Source organism: Zalophus californianus, chromosome 11, assembly GCF_009762305.2.
Source record: "Zalophus californianus isolate mZalCal1 chromosome 11, mZalCal1.pri.v2, whole genome shotgun sequence".
In the NCBI taxonomy this organism is placed as follows: Eukaryota; Metazoa; Chordata; class Mammalia; order Carnivora; family Otariidae; genus Zalophus; species Zalophus californianus.
In genome coordinates this window covers 68390399-68409384 of record NC_045605.1, presented here as the reverse complement: position 1 = coordinate 68409384, position 18986 = coordinate 68390399, and the positions used below count along the sequence as shown (strand labels likewise).

The 18986-nt window shown below is 48.3% G+C and overlaps 1 protein-coding gene across 10 annotated transcripts in view; it reads right to left on the bottom strand.

Annotated features, from left to right (window-relative positions):
• ARNTL (aryl hydrocarbon receptor nuclear translocator like) overlaps nt 1-17455 on the bottom strand; it is a 98664-nt gene extending 81209 nt beyond the window's left edge. For all 10 annotated transcript variants that reach the window (XM_027578602.2, XM_027578601.2, XM_027578604.2 and 7 more), the window contains exon 1: nt 17317-17455. The gene's annotated coding sequence lies outside the window, so the exon portion shown is untranslated. The remainder of the gene's footprint in view (nt 1-17316) is intronic.
• Between the last annotated feature and the right edge of the window lie 1531 nt (nt 17456-18986).

The following is an 18986-nucleotide window of genomic DNA, read 5'->3' as shown; positions in this document are numbered from 1 at the left end:
AATTATGTATTACTTTCTTGCTCTCAATGCTCCAGTGGCTTCCCATCATATCAGACACACAGGACCCTCGATTAACAGTGAATGAAGAGATGGCTCCCTCATCCCTGCAGCCTTGAGCAGGCTGGTCCTGTTTCAGACCAAGGGAAAGCATGCCTTCTCCGCGTGCTCCTTAGTGGAGGGAGGCAAAGCCCTGCTGAGGGGTCGGGGGGCCAGCCAGCCAGAAGTGGCCAGGCAGACGAAGCCAGGCCGCTGTACTAACCAGTTGAAACACATGAGCAGAGAGGGTAGCCATTCAGACCACCTCAGAGGCAACTTTTGGATTAAACTGGATTTTAAATAAAACTGCTTATTCCAAAGCAACCTGGACGCACTCCACCACGCTCGGGCCAAGGAGGTCTGCAGACAGCCTGGCCATCCTGACTGCAACAGGCGCACTCCGAACAGGAAGCTTGGCCCTGGCGCCTCAAAGCTCCCGACAACATCCTCGGTGAGCACGATGTGTAAGAGACGCCGGAGGCCTCCGAGCGACAGGCATGAGGCAGGCGACGGAAGGCTCTCCTCACTGAGTCTGCGTCTTTAAGGGGGAGATCCAGTGACGCTGGATGCTACAGTGAACCCCAATGCCGCCCCAGAAACTGGGGGAAACTATGAAATGAAGGTTGAAACAAAACTTTACAAATTTCAGCCAGTAGGTATTTGGGACAAAAGGATATATTGCCCAAAGGCTCACGACCCCACCTGGGGTTTAAATCAAGGCCTGTGAGGGCCCCCTTCATTCCCAAGCCCTTTGCTGTATGCAGAATTATATAAACATACATACACACACGTGCATTTACGCGGATATATTTTTAAAGGAATGGTAACAACACCAAAAGGATGAGAATAGTAACAGGCTCCCCCACTCCCCAAGAAAATTAATTTAGTAACCAGAACCTTCCCGTCAGCCCTGGTAGGAGTGTTAAATGATCAAAGCGTGAATGACTTCCCTGGTTAAAGGTCACAGCTCATAGGTGGGAGAGCAGCGAGGGGAGCTCTGGAAGCCAAGTGAGTCCCAGACCCCTTTGGGAGGCAGGTAACTGGAAGCTCCCCATACTGCATCAAACCAGCATGAGGCAAGCTTCAAAGGCTTTGTTCTTTGAAGAGGAAGATGGGAGGAGAAGGGTCAGAAAACACAGTCACTAAGGTCTGTAGGAGGAAGGGTGCTGAGTTTCCACGGGAGTGAGGGTCCTGTTTGTCCTGGTTTTTCAGAAAAATGGGGCACAAAGAGCAGGACAAATGGCCCATCTGACGGCGAAGTATAATAGAAAAGAAGACTCAGTAAGGAAGCTCAGGAAAATCACTCACAACTACCCAACTTCCACCTTTTCTGGGCAGTCAAAAGCCAAGCAGACAGTGGGGCCCAAAGGTCCTGTAAGCGTGGGTGATCAAGAGTTGCAGAAAGGGCGATGTCACAGCAAGATGGCCTAAATCCACACAAGGCCAGACTCTGAGCCACCAGGAAAAAGGACTGGAGGTGGGTGGAGGATGGGGCAGCAGGGAGGAGCTCATTAAAACGAAAACACCACCACCAACAACAAAACAGAAAACCCTGTCCCTGAAAGAACAGTAGTCCGATACCCTGCTGGAGGGACACGGAGAGGCTGGTCCTCATCAGAAGTTGCAAATAAGGGAGAAAACACAAGCTTGGCCTCGGACAGGCCTGCAGCCTGCACAGACTGGGACTTCTTTGTGTGGACGGCTCATCGCTCTTCAAAGGAGGATGTGCACCTGCAGCCCAGAAATGGGCAAGTGGAATGACCAAGAGGGCCAGTCCCAGGCTCACGCATCAGCTTTTGCTCTCTCTGCAAGTCTGCAGGTCCAGACCTGGCCCCAGGCAGCCTGAATGGGAGAAGCAGCTCAGCTCTCCCGAGAGACCTCCCTGATCTTCTCCCTCCCCACCAGAAAGCACCAGGGGCATAGAAGGAGCCCGGCCTCGGAATCATCCCAACCCCAGCCCTCCTGCTCCTTACAAAAGGGCACATGCAACCATCTCTGATGCCATTCTTACAATCCGTAATGAGCTTTGTTAATTTCCCTGTGAACCATCTCTCTCTCTCCCACGAGAATGAAAGCTCCGTGACAGCAGAGGGCAGGTCTGCCTTGCTCATCACTATGCCCCCTGACAGCATCTAGAATAGTGACTGCCACGTAACAAGACGGCAAGAGATCAAGGCATGGCTTCAAACACCAAGTAGCTGTCTGCAGGAGCTGTGCCAGAGCAGGCCCTGCCAGGGACGGGCCAAGCGCTCGGTAGATGGCCCAGTGGCTTCTCCAAGGTTCCACAGCCAGCTCAGTATCCCCACCCTTTCCCTACAGTCCTGACCCCTCCTCTTCATTCTGTCCCAGGAGCACAGCTCAGGCCACTCACCTGAGCAATGAAAGGGGCAAGGGACACTTATGATAGAGAATAGAGCAACAACTAGTTCTCTTCCGTCTACGAACATGGCAGTGGGAAGAAGCCACAGCCAAACCTACAGTCACAGACAGATGGAGGGGAACATGCACAGAGGACATTGGAAGTGGCAGGGCCTGAGAAAACAAAGTCCCAGGAAGATGGAGTCTGGGGGTCCCTGAGGAACACATGAATATAAGAGAAAGGGAAACCGTCCCATGGTGAGTGGGAAAGCTACAAAGTTCACTTCCGTAAGTGACTGTTAATACAGGCTGGTCAAATTCCAGGAGCGGAGTTCCTCAGGACCTCTTTCCTGACATATTACAAAACAATTGCTTTCTGTGTTGATTTCCACAAGGAAAACATCCTCCTTCTAACAAATCCCTTAACTTGTCAGAAAATAACTTGGCTAGGTCTGAGTTAACATGACAGCTTATAGCCCAGGCCAGGTTGCCAAAAATAAAAATTCTTCATTTGGCTGGAGGGTATTAATTTTTGAGACTCATTTTTAACTAGCCGTTTATGATTATAAGAGTAACACATGCTCACTGTTGAAAAATAGAAAACCACAGAGAAGGAGATGAGAATAAAAATCACCTCAAATTCTACAAGATGAGAACCACTGTTAACGTTTTGGTGCTTTTCCCTCCTTCTATGCATGAGCCTTTAACAGAGTCAGGAGCATACTGTGAATGTTAAGTTCAATTCCTGCTCTTTTCCAATAAAGTCCATTTAAAAATACTCCACTGTGTTCCAAGAAAGAAGGTTACCCTTAGTGAATAAACAAATTAAATAACAAAATGAATCAAAGTTAAAAAAATTTTTTGATTATCCACTGAGCCCCCATTTCTCCAGCAAGAGAAAAAAAAAAAAATCACTCTAGCCAGGATAGAAACACACCCATAGGATAGAAACCATAAGCTTATCTTTGTAATCTCTTACCTCTATCATATTTTCAGTAAACATTTATTGTTTTGAACAAGCCACATAATTTTTTTTTCAAATCAACAGGGGAATTTTATTTTATTTTAAAGATTTATTTATTTCAGAGAGCGAGAATGAGAGAGAGAGAGTACATGAGGAGGGGGAGGGTCAGAGGGAGAAGCAAGCTCCTCGCCGAGCAGGGAGCCCGATGCAGGACTCGATCCTGGGACTCCAGGATCATGACCTGAGCCGAAGGCAGTTGCTGAACCAACTGAGCCACCCAGGTGCCCTCAACAGGGGAATTTTATAACCACATCTTACTACTTTGAAGCAAGAAGTCAAGTTCTGACAGCCTTGGGAAGGCTTCATCTTCCAATCTGCAGGTAGACCAGACTACTTAAAAATGATCAGTTCACATTCACGGACCATGACATCCAACTGGAAGTCCTAGCTCCTGTTTTGTTGGATTCTGTCACCTACTCAGTGGAGTAAGCAAATGGCCTTGCCAAAGACGTATTATGTGTCTTGTGCTACCTGGTTGGGAGCTGCCCTGATGTCTGCCTGCGCCCTGGTGGGGTACCTGGTTATACATGTAGGCCCAAGACCTTGGCCAGTAGAGAGCAGAAGAACCGCTCTGCCCAGCAGAGAAAACCATCCTGGATCAAGATCTCTGCACAATGCATTTTCTTTCCCACCTCTCACATCTGACACTTCATTCCACGAGTATGTCCATGCCAGCCCTTACAGCAGGTGCTGGGGACACAGGTGAGTAACAGACACTATGCCAGTTTCCATGGAGCTGCAGTTTGCACAGCATGTGCCCTTCCATTACTCTCACACTAAGTCTGGGAGACAGGAAAGGCCATCACCATTATTCCCATATTGTAGATGATAAAGCAAACGTTCTTCTAAGTATTTTTTGCCCCATGTTATGAAGCAGAAGGGGTTGGACTCAAACCTGGGTCTTCTGACTCCTAGCTCAGTGCTCTTTCTACTGTACCACTTACACTGATGAATTTCCTCTAATAGACAACTGAAGTCTTTCAGATTATTCATATTCCCTCTAGCACCTTGGTTCTACCTGGCTGCCTAGTTTCTGAGCCATGAGTCGCCCTGACTTCCAGAAGGCTGCATATGCCCTGATTTCTGTGTGCCTGCCTAGGTTCTGACCCTGGGTTCAGGCATCTTCCCAGCTCTTAGGAGAGCTTCAAAACTCTACTGAATCCTTCCCTTGGTACTGCAAGGCAGCACTATGCAAGCTTCTCCTAATGTTCAGTCTCCTCTCCACTCTTAAAAATAGATTTTGCTGGACTCATGATGTCCCACCTAAAGATATTTCTCAGCCTTCTTTTGCAGTTCGATGTAGCCATATAACTAAGTTCTGGCCCCTAGGATAAAAGAATGTGCTACTGCCAGGTCTTGATCTTAAAATGACTACATGTGACCCCACCCCCCCCGGACCCTTTCCCCCAGGAGATGGTAAAATTAGAAGCTGCCCCCTTCAACCACCAAGTGGAAACCACATGATGAAGACAGAAGGCCTGGACCACTACCTACTATGGACTAGTTTTAGCCATTATGACTGTGGATTTCTTTAATATAGGAACTTGCTTGATGTCCCAACTAAAAAGGTTTGAGTGACAACACTTCTACATTCTCTGAGTAAAGCCCCTTGCCACCAATTAAATGCTTTAAAGAGGAGGTTCAAAACTATATAAGAAAGTGTTCCATTCAGATTTATTTCAGGGAAAACGTCTAAAAAATACAATTACCAGGACCTCAAAGATGATTTATGTTCGGATCACAGGAAAAATTGAGTGAGCTCAAAGAAGCAAATCAGCCCCCTTCAATAACAGGAGGGGAAAGAGCTCTAAGTGATAAGCATGACCAGTCCTCTCTCCTACAGTGGCTCACTCCATTCCTGGAAAAGGCACCAAGAGCTGAAATGATGTGAGCCAAAGCTAATTTCTCCATGGAAACAATGTGGTAACAGGAGCTTGTGTTCCTAACCGAGAACTTGATGGTCAACTTTTAAAAGACATTACATAAATTCCATGTTTGATCATCTATTAAAGCCTTTGGAATTCTTTTTTTTTTTAAAGATTTTATCTATTTATTTGAGAGAGAGAGACAGCATATGGGCAAGGGGTGGTGGGCAGAGGGAGAGGGAGAAGCAGACTTCCCACTGAGCAGGGAGCCCGATGTGTGGCTCAATCCCAGGACCCTGTGTGTTATCTGAAGCATCTCTGGGTCTCAGTCTCCTTAGTTAGAAAGTGAGACGGACAGTGTCCACCCCACAGGGCTACTGTATTAAATGGGAAAAGGCAAGCACTTTGCACGGTTCTTGGCAGATGGCAAATGCTCAAAGGTTAGGTAATAATAATAATAATAATAATAATAATAATAATAATAATAAATAAACCATGCAAAACTAACAAAAATTAAGATTTGGCACATCTCCAATCAAGACTTTGCTACAGGCTTTAGAATCAGGTATTACCTAGACAGCGTGCTGGCTCACCCATTAGCCCCTAGGCTAATCAAGGTTCTTCTGGATTTCTGCCTCATGCCCCAGGATAGGTGAAAAATCCAAGCATACCCAACTGGCCGGCTGGCTAGATCCTGACACTTGTTTTTCTGGTTCACAGCTGCCCATCACTATCCTGACAGGTGTGTGCAGAGAAGAACAGATTAACTTGAGTATCTATGCCTAACCTTCCCAGCCATGCCCAGGCTGTGGCTCCCCATCTCTAAGGGTGAAATATATCATCACCTTTAAAATATGGCCCTACCCAGCAAAGTGAGGCCCGTCAGCACCCACTAGGTGGACAGCGCCGCATCCTTGAACATGCCCGGAGGCGGAGGTGGGAGAACTTCCTGCATTGCCCTCCAGGCCATCCCTGCAAGGCCAGTACATCTTCACTATGAAAACTACAACAGTGGCTCCCTTCAACCCGGGAGCAACGTTACAGCTTTCAAAACCCTTACTCGTTCCTTATCTCATTACAGCATCAGAACCACACTGTAAGGGGCTGGGCAAGAATTGTTACACCTGTTCCACAGATAAGGAATCAGCCACAGTTTGAGACATTTAAGTAATTTGGCTCAGGCTATCTGGTGCTTAAGTAGCAGAAGCAGCCCAGAATGCAAGTTATCTGGTTCCTCATCTGGTTCTCTTTCCAGAAAATGTGGGTATTTGTTTTTAAACATTCAACTTTCATAATGGCGCTTTGCTTCTAGAGAATTCATTAACCAAGGCAGCTCAGTCACAGTACAGTGCAGATTCACATACTTGAAAGACACTCACACAGGCAGATGTTCCCTGCACTCCAGAAATCTAAAGGGTGACAGAAAACAGCCATGCCAATTAACATAATTGACAATTCCCAGCTCTGGCTCCCTCTAACTCTCTGTCTGGATTCAGCTAGCAGCTTCCTATCAGGTCCCTGCTGCAGCTAGTCCCTCTCTGCTCCGGTACAACTGAAACACTCACACCGCACTGATGCTTTAGGGATAATTATTTCACATCACTGAAATAGTAATCACAACCACAGTAAAACCAACTGTAGTGGTTCTCCTGCCACTGCTGACCAGTCTCTACCTCACCAGGTAAACTTTGACCTGCCACTTAACCTCAGAGTTTCCAAATCTACAAAATGAAGGAGTAGACTAAATAGAGCCTTGTCTACTTGCAGCTCATGACTCTTAACAACCCAACCAAATCCAAATTCCGCTTGTGGAGGACACTGGCAGACAGCAGAGTCCAATGGTCAAGAGCTTCCATGGCCTGGTTTTAAAGCTTGGATCCTCTGCTTTTTAGCTATATTGACCTTAGGGAGGTCACGGATCACTCTGTGCTGCAAGATCCTCATCTCTAAAAATGATGCTAATAATAATACCCCTTCATGGGGTTTTATAGGCATTAAATCAGATAATACCTGTGAAATGCTAAGGACATCATAAGAACTCTCTATAGACTAGTAATTACTATCATCTGAAATGATGTGCATCATGTTTAGGCATTGACTGATCTTCCAAACTTAAATTTGCACCACTATTTGAGAACCCTCCATTCTAGGTAAGTCTCTGTTCCTGAAAACAGGTTGGTCATTCCTACCTCTGTGCTTTTAATTGTGCTATGTTCCCGCCCATCTACTCCCTGGAAATACTTGTGCTACCCCTTGTCTGTGAATCTAAATCCTACCCATTCTTAAAGGTCCGGATTAAACCTGATCATTTCCATGAGGCCTCCTCCCTCCCATGACAACTCACAAAGATCTCCCTGGTCTCTGAATTCCTGCAGTACTTAAAATAGTCTAGACCACTTAGTTGGCATTATACATGGCCTTGGATTATCGTCCATCAACAGATGAAACTGCAGGCTCCTTGGCTACAACAACTCTTTCTTTTTTAAATTTTTTTAAAATATTTTATTTTTTAAGTAATCTCTACACCTAACATGGGGCTCTAACCTGCCACCCCGAGATCAAGAGTCACATGCTCCACTAACTGAGCCAGCCAGGCGCCCCTACAACAACTCTTTCTGCTCTCCCTCTGGGTCTAGCCTGAGTGTCTGGCATCTGGCCCCTCAGATATGTGTTGACTAAATAAATAAATGTGTAGTACTTATGCCAAAGAAATACACAGTTAAGTTTTCTTTTAGTTCATGCAGCTCAGCTATTGATTTGTTGTACTTTGAGGCCAATTAAAGGTAACATAAAGATGAACATCAGCCAGGCAGGCACAACCACAGCCAGTTAAGCCCTGATCATCAATAAAAGATACTGATATCTGACCAGCCTGAAGACTAAGAAAAACACAGACGTCAAAAGGAAGTTGTAACCTAAACTCCAAAGTACATTGCAAGACCAAGCTCACAAGGGTTAGATAGGGAAGGAAAGTTAAGGTTTTCCCAGGCCGAATTCATTCAGTTGATAAGTATTTATTAAGTGACTACTCTGTGCGGACACTGTCTTAGTTGCTGGGGATACAGCCGAGAACAAAACAGATACAATTCTGCTCATAGTCTAGCATCTAAGGAGGAAGGCTAGGTATCACGCCACCTTCCAGGTCCAAGGTGAAATCCAGCAGAAACTTCTTGCCCCAACTCCTTGCTGTGCCTTCTCGTAAGGAAAAAAAACAAAAAACAAAAAAAATCTCATTCACAACTGACCACACAGAGGCCATGCTGAAAGTGCTGTTTAAATCCCAAGGAGGCTTCCCTTGCTTGAATCCGGTGGGGAAGTCTGCAGCAAAGCACCCTGCACCCTGGGCCATGTGAGCTCTAACTCCCTAACACCCTGCGTCCCAGAGTCCTTTAAACAGCAAACTTGTCAAATGGCAATGTGGCTCATGACGCCAAAGTGAAACACAGAGAGGGGAAAGGAGGAAGGGAGGGGTGGTCATTAGCTAGTTTTCACCACTGCAAAACCTGAGGCTCCTCTCTCCTTTGGAGCAGAAACCTCTTCTATCATTGAAAGCCTTAAAAAAAATTTTTTTTTCCTCCAGCAGGATACTGAAAATAGCTTTGCATTTAACATTTAAAATTGTTTTTGATCCCACACTCTTTCAGCTCTGCTCTCTCCTGCAAATTCATTCCATTCCCTAAGGGCACTTAGAAGTATAATTCATAAGTAACAAACCATAGTCACCATTTTTATCCCTAAGAGTTAAAAAGAAAAACCAGTTTACATAATTATATGGAAGATAAGTTGGCCAAGAACACAGGAATCTTATCTGGACCAAAAGTTCTAGGACGAAATTTCTTTCCACTCATTAAGAAAGATAGATGATCAAAATGAGGGTGCAGACGGAGTGCGTAACTGCTGAGTTACGCATTATTTGAGTACATCTACCTCTTCAAGCAGAAACCGGAGGCAGCCATTTGAGGGTAGGTTGGAACAATGAAATATATGTATGTTTTCCCATTGTGGTGAGAAAACAGGGTGTTATATCTAAGAAGGACCTGAGAAATCAAAGCTCAGTGAGGGCAGCTTACTCGAAGTTATTCAGCAAGCCAGTGGGGGGCCGACACTGGGCCCCAGGCTCTCCCAGCTCCCAGTGCAGGGCTCTCCCGACTCCGCACATCATGGGCTCGTTTCTAACATAGGGAGCTAAATCTTAAAGGCACAAGGGCAAGAATTCCTTTCATAAAACTTTTTTGGCAGGCTGGAAAAATAGTAGGAGATGGGTCCCTTTGATGCTAATAGTAAATGACCTAGAATGCCATCTAGATGAGGGGGGTCTGGCTGCAGCAGCAGGCTTAATTAATGCTGAGGATACTTTAGCACTAAACAGTATGGCTTCAACCAGAGTCAGCACGAAATGATGTTTGTGGGCTCACTTGGGAACTAAACCACCAGTTGGTTCATCTTTTTCTATAGAAAAATCCATCCCTGGTTTCAAGTGCCTTACAAATGAACTTTTGGAACAGACCTGCTTATAAGATGGCTGCATATATAAAACAGAATTCTGAGGGCTGAAGCTCTGCACTAAACACAATGAAAACAGCAATACATGCTAGGTGTACATTTATGAGAAAACCCTTTGAACTGTCAATTTATGTGCAATATAAAGTTTTATTAAAAGCCTTCTGTGCAGAGTCTAGTTAACTGCTATTTGTACCATATATAACTAAGGGCAAATGCACCAGTTCTGTATGTGAGTATTTAAGGGGCTTTCCGGCACTGGGCTAAGGTTACAGGGAGGATAAAATATCTGCACACAAGGAATGCATAATCCAGTTACCAGGCCTTTACCTTCCTCAAAAACAAGCTACTTCCAACCTCAGGGCCTTTGCACTTGTTCCCACTTCCCGGGACACTTTCCCCCAGATCTTCCTGCAGCTGAGCTTAAATGTCACCTCTTCAGAAAGGCTTCCCCAAGGGACCCAGTTAAAGCAACCCCCGTCCCACCATTCATCGTCACTATTGCTTTACTTTATATGATTGCCTATTTATCACTACCAGAAGTGAACGTCTTCAACTGTTCACGATCTGTCTCTGGCTGGGACTCTTGTTTTGTTCACTGCAGTATCTCCAGTGCCTGTAACAGTGCTGTGCACACAGTAGGCATCCACTCACTACACTGAAGGGGTAAATGAGTAGAGGTGGAGAATGGGAAGTGAGGACAAGATATTTACTCATGAAATGATTAAAAAATGAGAGAACTGGCCATCCTGATTAGCTACAATGTGATAATTTGCTAATTATGAAGTACCACTGCTTCTGAACAAATGGCTGGCAATCAAAAGTGACAAAGAGAGACAGAGTGTGTATGTTTACATTAGCCTCCTCTTTACATTTGCCCTCCTCTGGGCAAATGTCACCAGAGGAGGCTTCACCCAGAAGTGCGATTTGAGGCAAGCTAAGACAAAGGAGACAGGCCCCTCAGGTCAAGGGGGAGACAGGAGCAAGTGGGGAGGAGCATGGCATGGGGGCGGCCTAGGCAGGGGCGGGCAGAGCAGGGCAGCACCGAACCTCCAGTGCCCAGCTCAGTCTGGGAATGGGGGTTGGGGTGGAGGAGCAGGGCCACCAAGGGGGAACAGGATCTGACTCTGGAGAGCCTGGAACACCGAACATGGGGTGTGAACCACAGGCCACTCGCCACAGGGCTGTTTCTGGAAGGCAAAGTTGGCCCCGTTGTATGGGAAGAATTGAAGGAGGTAGAGGGTAGAACAGAAAACTGGTTAGAAGATGACCTCACTGGTCTAAGTATGAGGGGCAAAAAGAGCTTCTTCCCTCTGCTTGGATATGAGAAAAACGTAAGTAAGCAAGATGTCAAGGAATTCCTCCCCGCCCCCCCACCGAAAAAGACAATTTCCAGAGTATTTCACAATAGCATTCCATGGCAGATTCAGGTCAACTTCCCATACATCCTACACTTGCAGCACTCAAGGGGGATAACAGAAGTTCCAAACAATAGCTCTGAGGGTAGAGCATGTCCTTCTATGCCTTCCAAATCCAAGATTAATTACATTCAGTATAGCCTGTGTTTATTATCTTTCTATTCTTTGGGGAGAAAAAAAAGTGGTATCTAATTCCACTGTGCAGTATATATTTGAACATTATATAACACATTTTTATGTAACAGGTTCTTGACATAAGACAATGTTTCTCTTACTATCTAAATGTATTCGGGGAAACAACTGGCATTAAAGTATGTATATATACACCAAGGCTGTTGATGCCTGCCTTTGGGTTAAGAAGCTGGGGAGAGGAGGAAGAAGGTGAGAGACTCTTGAAAAGGTCTCCTCCCCAGTGAGGAGCTCTGCAGATGGCTACAGGAGGGCAAGGGGCACCGAGCTCTGTTTGAAGGTTCATCCGATGCCCAGAGCTGCCCGGGGAGGGGCTGGCTGAGCCTCACGAGGCCCATGTCAGAGTGATGCCCAGAAAGGCATGAGGAAGCAAGAGAGACAGAAGTGCACAACAGGGTGTGAGAAGGATGCTCACGAGCCCTTGGAACTGCTGCTCGGGTGAGATCTAAATGGGCATCCTGTCCTGCCGCAAAGGACTTCAGTCCTGCTGAAGAGAAGGTGCATGACCACATCTGTCAACAGTAAGATGGGTTGCCATCACCACAGGACTGCCTGCCTCCCAGCCCGGTGCTGGGCACTGCACACACAGTGTTTCAGGTGGTGGCCGCCACCCCCCACCCACACACATACACAGCAGGCCCCGACGACAGTGCTTAGAGAGCAGACTCTGGAGTCCTCTGGGCATAATTCCTGCCCTGCCCCACACCAGGTGAGTGACCTTGGGCAGTTTCCAAAACCGCTTCACTTGGGCAAACAAAGGATAATCACGGTACCTACCTCATGGGGTTGTGATGAAGGTTAAACACATTAATAAACATAAGGTGACTAACACCTTTGCTGGCACACAGAGAGTTCAATAAATGTTAGCCACTAATGCCATCAGTACCATTATTTCTGTTTTGCAAATGAGGTAAGTCAGACTCAAAGAAGCTAACTAATTGGCCCAGGTCACACATTTCAAACAGCAGTTGAAGGCAAAAATATATGTAAATGTTTTACCCGGCATACATACAAAATCCAATGGGTAGAGTATTAACCAGAATAGGAAATCAGGCAGACCTCCAATCCCCTTCTTTAACTGGGCTGGATGAACATGAGTTTATACTATTTAAAAGGAGAGCATGTACTAACGTAAAAATCATTTCTCATCATATGCCAGCATTCAACGTTCCCCTAAAGCAAAGATGACTAAAACATACCCAATCTCAACCCCCCTACCACATTAAGTCCCAAACTCAAACCTCTCTTCCCTGTAGACCTAACTACTCACAGCCATGTCCAACATGTGTCCCTGATGCACCCCATTCCATCTCCTTCCCCTCAAAGATCACTAATCGATTATATTGAACAAGCACATCCTAAAGGCTCCCTATGCCTGTGATTTGGGTAAACCAAGATGAACTCCCCACAAAGTGCCTGGCCTGAGCAGGCAAGGGGAGATATTCCCAGAGACAGCCCAACACAATATAGATGGAACAGTAGCTATGAATTCAAGCTAAACCAAGGGCTGGGGGACACTGCTGCCAGGTGTGGGGAGGAAGAAAAACACAATGAACAAATAGCTCCTGGAGGACCACGCATTTGATCTGGGTCTTAGAGAAGAGTAAGCTTTTGACATGAGAAAGTTGGAACATGGAATGGATCAAGGGCTGGTCCCTTGCAGGTGCAACAGACAGCCTTTCAGTTTGACTAGACAGTCCCATGCACATGGACAGGCAGGCTGAATATGGAGAGGCGAGAAGGAGCAGAGGTACCAAGAGCTAACAGTCACTGAATGTGAATTATGTGCCATGAATAGCTTCATGCATTTTTTAATAGTTTTAACTCATTTAATCTACACCACAACTCTCTGAGGTAAGGACTCCAGAGATCCCAGTCTTATAATTGAGGATACCAAGACATAGTGAGCAAAGCAACTTGACCACACATCATAAAGTTGGTAAGGAACAGTTGGGATGTGCAATCTGCTCCAAAGTCTGCACTTTTCACCACTCAAACAAACTGCCTCTCAGGACAGCCTGGCGGTGAAGGGGCACAGGCACCAGTGTGTTACGAGGATGAAATGAGACAGTACTTGCAAGCAGTGTGCAACCTATGACTCCAAGGTCACGAATGCTGGCTCAAGGCTGCCATTAATGCCTACGATGAACCCACTGGCAGCTGAAGAAGGAGAGACAGATCAGGACTGAAAACTGGGCCAGGACAAAAACCTGCCTTTAGGGTGTGCAGGAAGAGAACCAAGAGAGCATCGTGACCCAAAGGCTGAAGAAGGAGGCAATTTCAAGAAGGATGGAAAGAAAGGTAGGGAAACAGCAACACAGGGGCCAAGAACAACCATTCTGGACTAAGGACAGGCCCCTGGAATTCAAGACAAAGTTTTTGGAGATCTCTGCGAACTATAGAGAAGGGTGGTAGAGAGAGCAGCCAGAGGGTGGGAGCTAGGGACAGAGCAAATGAGAGAGTCGAAGAGGTGAACGTTCGCAGCCCTGTGAGAGGCTGCGGGGCAGGGAGGGGAGAGAGAGACATACAGATTCAGGGGTACCACGTACAGACAGGTGAAAGCTGCCTGCTCCATCGCAGGCCCACAGAAGGGCTATGTCTTTCCCCTTCCATCCTTCCTCTACTAAACTGAGATGAAGGCTTTTCAGGGGTTGGTGAGGATATTCAGGGGGCAGGACCCTGGCAGCGCTGGGAGGGAGCGGTAGCAGGCCCTGAGGGAGGACTTCCTGTGTGCCAGGCATTTCACACGCACCATCTCCCTGGATCCTCCCACAGACTCTGGGAGGCAGGCACTGCCATGACACCACAGATGATCTGCCTGTGGTCAGAGGGATCAAGCACTTGTCTAATCAGAACCCAAGTCCCAGGTCCTGCCACCAGAGTCCCAGGCTCCAGCCCAAAGTGAAGGTCCAAGGAAAAGAAACAGAGGACAGATCCAGTTGCTTTTTCTGAACTGGAAAAAGAGGAGGAGACATGGGGGTGGGAGGGTGGAGAAGACAGGACATTCTGAGCAGGAAGGAAGAGATGCTGAGGGGGCTCAAGTCCGAACAGGTCTTGTTTTGAGAGAGAAAGAGGAGAAAAGCCAGGGTGGGTGTTTGGGGTAAGTCCGGGTGTTGTGACAAAGTGGCAAAGTGGCAATGAGGTGAGAAAAGACTGCAGAAGGGTGACATGCCTGTGTTTCTGGGTTCCTCACTAAACCTCAAGGTCTAGAGAGGATTTTTTACTTCCCTGCAAGTATCTCCCATGATGCTAACTAAAATCACTCTGTAACTGTAACATGGTAAGGGGGAGAAATTGTTTCTCTGATACTGACTTTCTCTTACCAACACCCTCAGAGCTGATGCTGTGGTCACCACCGGAAGAAAGCTCACAGAAGGAAAGCAACTCTTACACCAAAGAAAGATATGAAATATTTAGTTTCCATAGATTCTCAGGCAGTTTTGTTAACATAACCAAGTCTTTCCACAGTGCTTCTTCACTGTTTAGTACATAAATTGCACAAAGATGGTTGGCGTGGAAGGAAAAATCTGAAAACACGGCCACTTCCTTTTCTTCGTGTGGTAGGCAAACCTCTTCTGCAGAAGGCAAACTCCTGAGTCGTCATCATTTTATAAATCATTTGAAATGGAGTCTTTAAAACCCCATCTGTTGTACTGTTTAAGTTTCCTATGAAAATAGGACTTCGGCTCAGATGTTCTGGAGGTAAATACCAACCTGAACTCAAATGTATTAAATATTTAGAGATGCAGAGAACTCTAGAGCAGAAAGAACCTTTGAGATCACCTAGTTCAACTGCCTTTCTTTCCGTCAGAGGCAAACAGAACCCAGAGAGGCTCAGTGACTCGCCCAGGTGGCACAGCCATGAACACCCAAGTCTGGGCCAGAACCAGCATGTTCTAACTCTCAGGCTAATGCTCTTCTACCACCTGTTCCTTTCTCTCTCCCTCTTTTTAAACTTCAGGGGTTGGAATAAGGCACAAATTTAACTATAGTTTAAGTTATTATTATTATTCACTGGCTACATCCACCATCAAAACCAAAATACCTCCACAGATTCCAGCATCAGATAATACAGGCAATTTCAAAGCCTTCTAAATAGGTTCAAGAAGCTGTTTTAAAGACTTATCAGTAAAGTGAACTCAGTAACAGATCATGGAGCAAAAGATTCAATTTTGTGTTTTAAAAAATATTTTGGAGTTTCATTGATATGGAAATTTAATTTAACAGCAGTGACTTTTTTTCTTTCCCTTGCAAGCACAAAGAGCATGAGATTATTCAAAACTGCTCAGGAGCAGCAATGACTATTTTAAGCTCATGATTCAACCAGTACATTAATTAAAAACTCCACCAACCCAAATTGACAGATCCTGATATCAATGGGACCAGAAGCATTAAAATAATAGTTGTCATATAAAAATAGATTAAAGCAGGGAACAGCAGCAGATGTCAGAAGGACAAGCAAGCGTTGTGGGAAATGAGATGCATCTAATGGGCAGCTTTTTTATGGATTTTTTTAAAAACGAAGACTCTGGAAATACAGGTACACTCAAGAAATGCTTCCTCACAAATACCGAATCTTATTTCTGGAAGCTGGGTGAGAAAACTTGGCTAATAATTCCATGCCGAGGAGTAGCTCTTGTGAGCAGGGAGAAGAGACTAGCAAGCGCCAAAGTGCCCAGACAACGCTATTGGACCGGGAAGGGGCCAAGGGGCTGAAGCAGAGGAGGGAAAAGGGGATAGGGAATGTGGGGTGAGGGGTGTCAGCCTGGTCCCTCATCGGCCAGCACCGACAGTGACAACCGACGCCAATGTCCAGTGCAACCCTTCCTTCCCCTGCGACTACCCTCCGACACCTGCCTGCGCTCCGCAGCCAGCTTCTCGAGACCCCTCGGGGGTCGTTGACTCAAGCCCCACGAGGTCGGCATTAATTTCTGCTCTTCCACTTCTATCTCCGAGCAAAAGAGAGCTCTCTCGGCTGTCAACGCCCGGCAATCGCGAGCGGGAACCTTTCTTTTCTGACATCTGTCAAAGCCGGTGCTAGAGCCAGCCTTGCTGCACCCTCCGCGGGGTTCCGGGGCTTCTAGGGCGGGCGGCGGGCCCACATCTGGACGCCGGGCGACATCCCCGTGCCGTCGGGCACCTGCTCAAAGACCCACGGGGGATGCTCCCGGGGCGGCCGAGGACCCAGACGGCGCAGGCAGGACGAAAGTTCGCAAGCTGGGGTCTGACCCATTACGGGCCCCGGATTCCCGGGTGCAGCGCCAAGGCCCCGCAACAGGGTCGAAGGGGCTGGCCGACTCGCACTCCCCAAGCCGGACGGAGACGCCCTCCCGCCCCCTCCCAGCCCTGCAGGCTCCCCGAAGGGAAGTGGAGGAGATGGGGAGGAAGGGCAGAAGAGGCATTGCCTGCCCAACGCCCTTGGGGTGCAGCCATCAAGAATGGTCCTCTTGAGGTTCCCCCCAGCTCCCAGGGATACATCCTAGGACTCGCCCTGAGCCGGATCACTGCTCCCAAAGGGCGGAGCTGTCCCTTTAAGAGGCAGCTGGCTGCTTCCTCCCCCCCACCCCCCGTCAGGTAGCGATGCCCGAGGAGGGGAGGTGGGTACTCCCGGGGACACTTTCCCGGTCCCTTTAAGGGCGCCTACTGCACCTCTGCCCGCCCTACCCTGCAGCGCCAGCCCCCGCGAGAGAGGATGGGGGCGGCCGGGCGCGGCGCCTTTAAGGGGCGCAGCCTCCCCGCGGCTCGGGTGGGGGCAGGGAGCGGGCACGGGCCCTTTAAGGCCGGCAGCGGGCACGTCGGGCAGGGTTCCCCGGCGGCCGGGCTGCGCCCCGGGCGGCGGCAGGGGCGCCGCGCCTGCCAGGGTGCTAACGGCCCCCGACGGGGTGCCCCGGGCCGCGCCGCCAGCCGCGGGAAGCCCGACACTCACCGTGGCTCGCGGGAGCGCCCGCGTCCGCGCCCCCACTCGGATCCCGCGGCGGCGGCGGCGGTGAGTCCGGCGCGGGTAAACAGGCACCTCCGTCCCTGACCTACTTTCTGCCTTCCCTAAATGTCGCACCACTAACCTACTTTCCGACCAATCCGCTCCCCGCCGGCCCAGGCCCGGCCCCCCGCCCACCAATCGCTGTGCCCAACCCCCCTTTCCCGCCCACCAATGGAGGAGCCCCAGAGCCCGGATACCTGCCTCTTTCCACCAGCCAATCCGAGCGCCCGAAGGGAGCCGGTCTCGGCGGTCGTCCCCGGCCAATCCGCGCGCGGCTCGGCGATCCTCTGGCCAGTGATGTAGCAGCTAGAGAGGCTGCTGACCAATGGCGGGGCGGCGGGGGCCGGTTTACCTGCTACTTTCTCGCCACCAATCGCTGGGCGCACAGAAGCGCACGCCCCGAGGAGAGGACCAATCGGCGCGCTTTCCCTGGATTTCCTCGCCCCTGCCCTCTCCCTTTGCCTCAGGTCTCCCGCTCGCGGTGGCCACTGCGGGTGCAGACGCCGCACTCCTTGCAGTCGCCTGGGATGTCCCTCTTCTCCGGGTCCCTGGCTTGCTTCTGGCTCACCGGTCTCACCCCTCCTCCTTCCCCTTCTTCCCTCGGGCACCCTGACAAAAAGCAGCGTTTCCTCACTCGCCTCCCTCCAACTCCATCTAGGAAACCAATTTTAGGAACACAGAGTGCCAGACCCTTCCTAAAACAGCCTGGCTTGCCAAAGTCCAAACGGGAGAACGAATACTTAGTATTTCTAGAAGGCTTCGCCATCCAAGTTTCTTACGTTCCTTTCGTTCGTCTTGACCTCCAAGCGTCCCGTTGCAGCTGTCATTCTCGCTGTTGAAAAGACAAAACTCAAGCCTGCGGCGATTCCATTGCCATTTCCTTCTAGCGCCCGGGTTTTGACCACCGACTGGGTGGCAGACACTGTCCCGGCGGCCACGGTCTCTGCCGCGAAAAGCTGCCCAGGGAGTGAGACGGAAGGAAACAAAGATTACAAAAAATAAATATTTCATGACAGAGCACATCTTAGGTACTGAGAAGACAGTGAATCTGTCTTATTTTTGTGTCTCAAGCACTTAGCAGAGGGCCTTTAGCACAAAGATCTCTTAACCTTCTAGATGTCAACCTCGCTGAAGAGGAGGGCGAGGGCGGGGTCTTCTTTCTTCTCATACTCACCCTGCTCCCCTTAAGCGCCTAATGGGAGTGAGATGGAGGGGTGGGGGCAGGAGCCTGACACCTAACAAGTGCTTGATAAGTGTTTGTTGATTGGATACATGAACAAATGGAATGAAATCTCTTCACTCAATTCTGTGACCCAGACTAGCCCCTAAGATTCTAGAATTCTCGTCTCTTTTCTTGAACACAGACAGTGCATTTTAATCGTGGTAAATCCCTTGCTGTCCACAGCTCATTGCCAGGCACAGCGTGGTTGCCCAATATGCACTTGTGGCCTGAATACTGACTGTTCTCAAGGTCGACCAACTTCATCGGTAGCTTACTATTTTTCCTAAATTTATATGCCCGTGGAATCATTGCTGTTTACTTTGTCCCTGCCCTGATTTCATAAGGAAACCACTCTATGTAAGTGGCATTATAGCAATGCACTTCACGAGATATT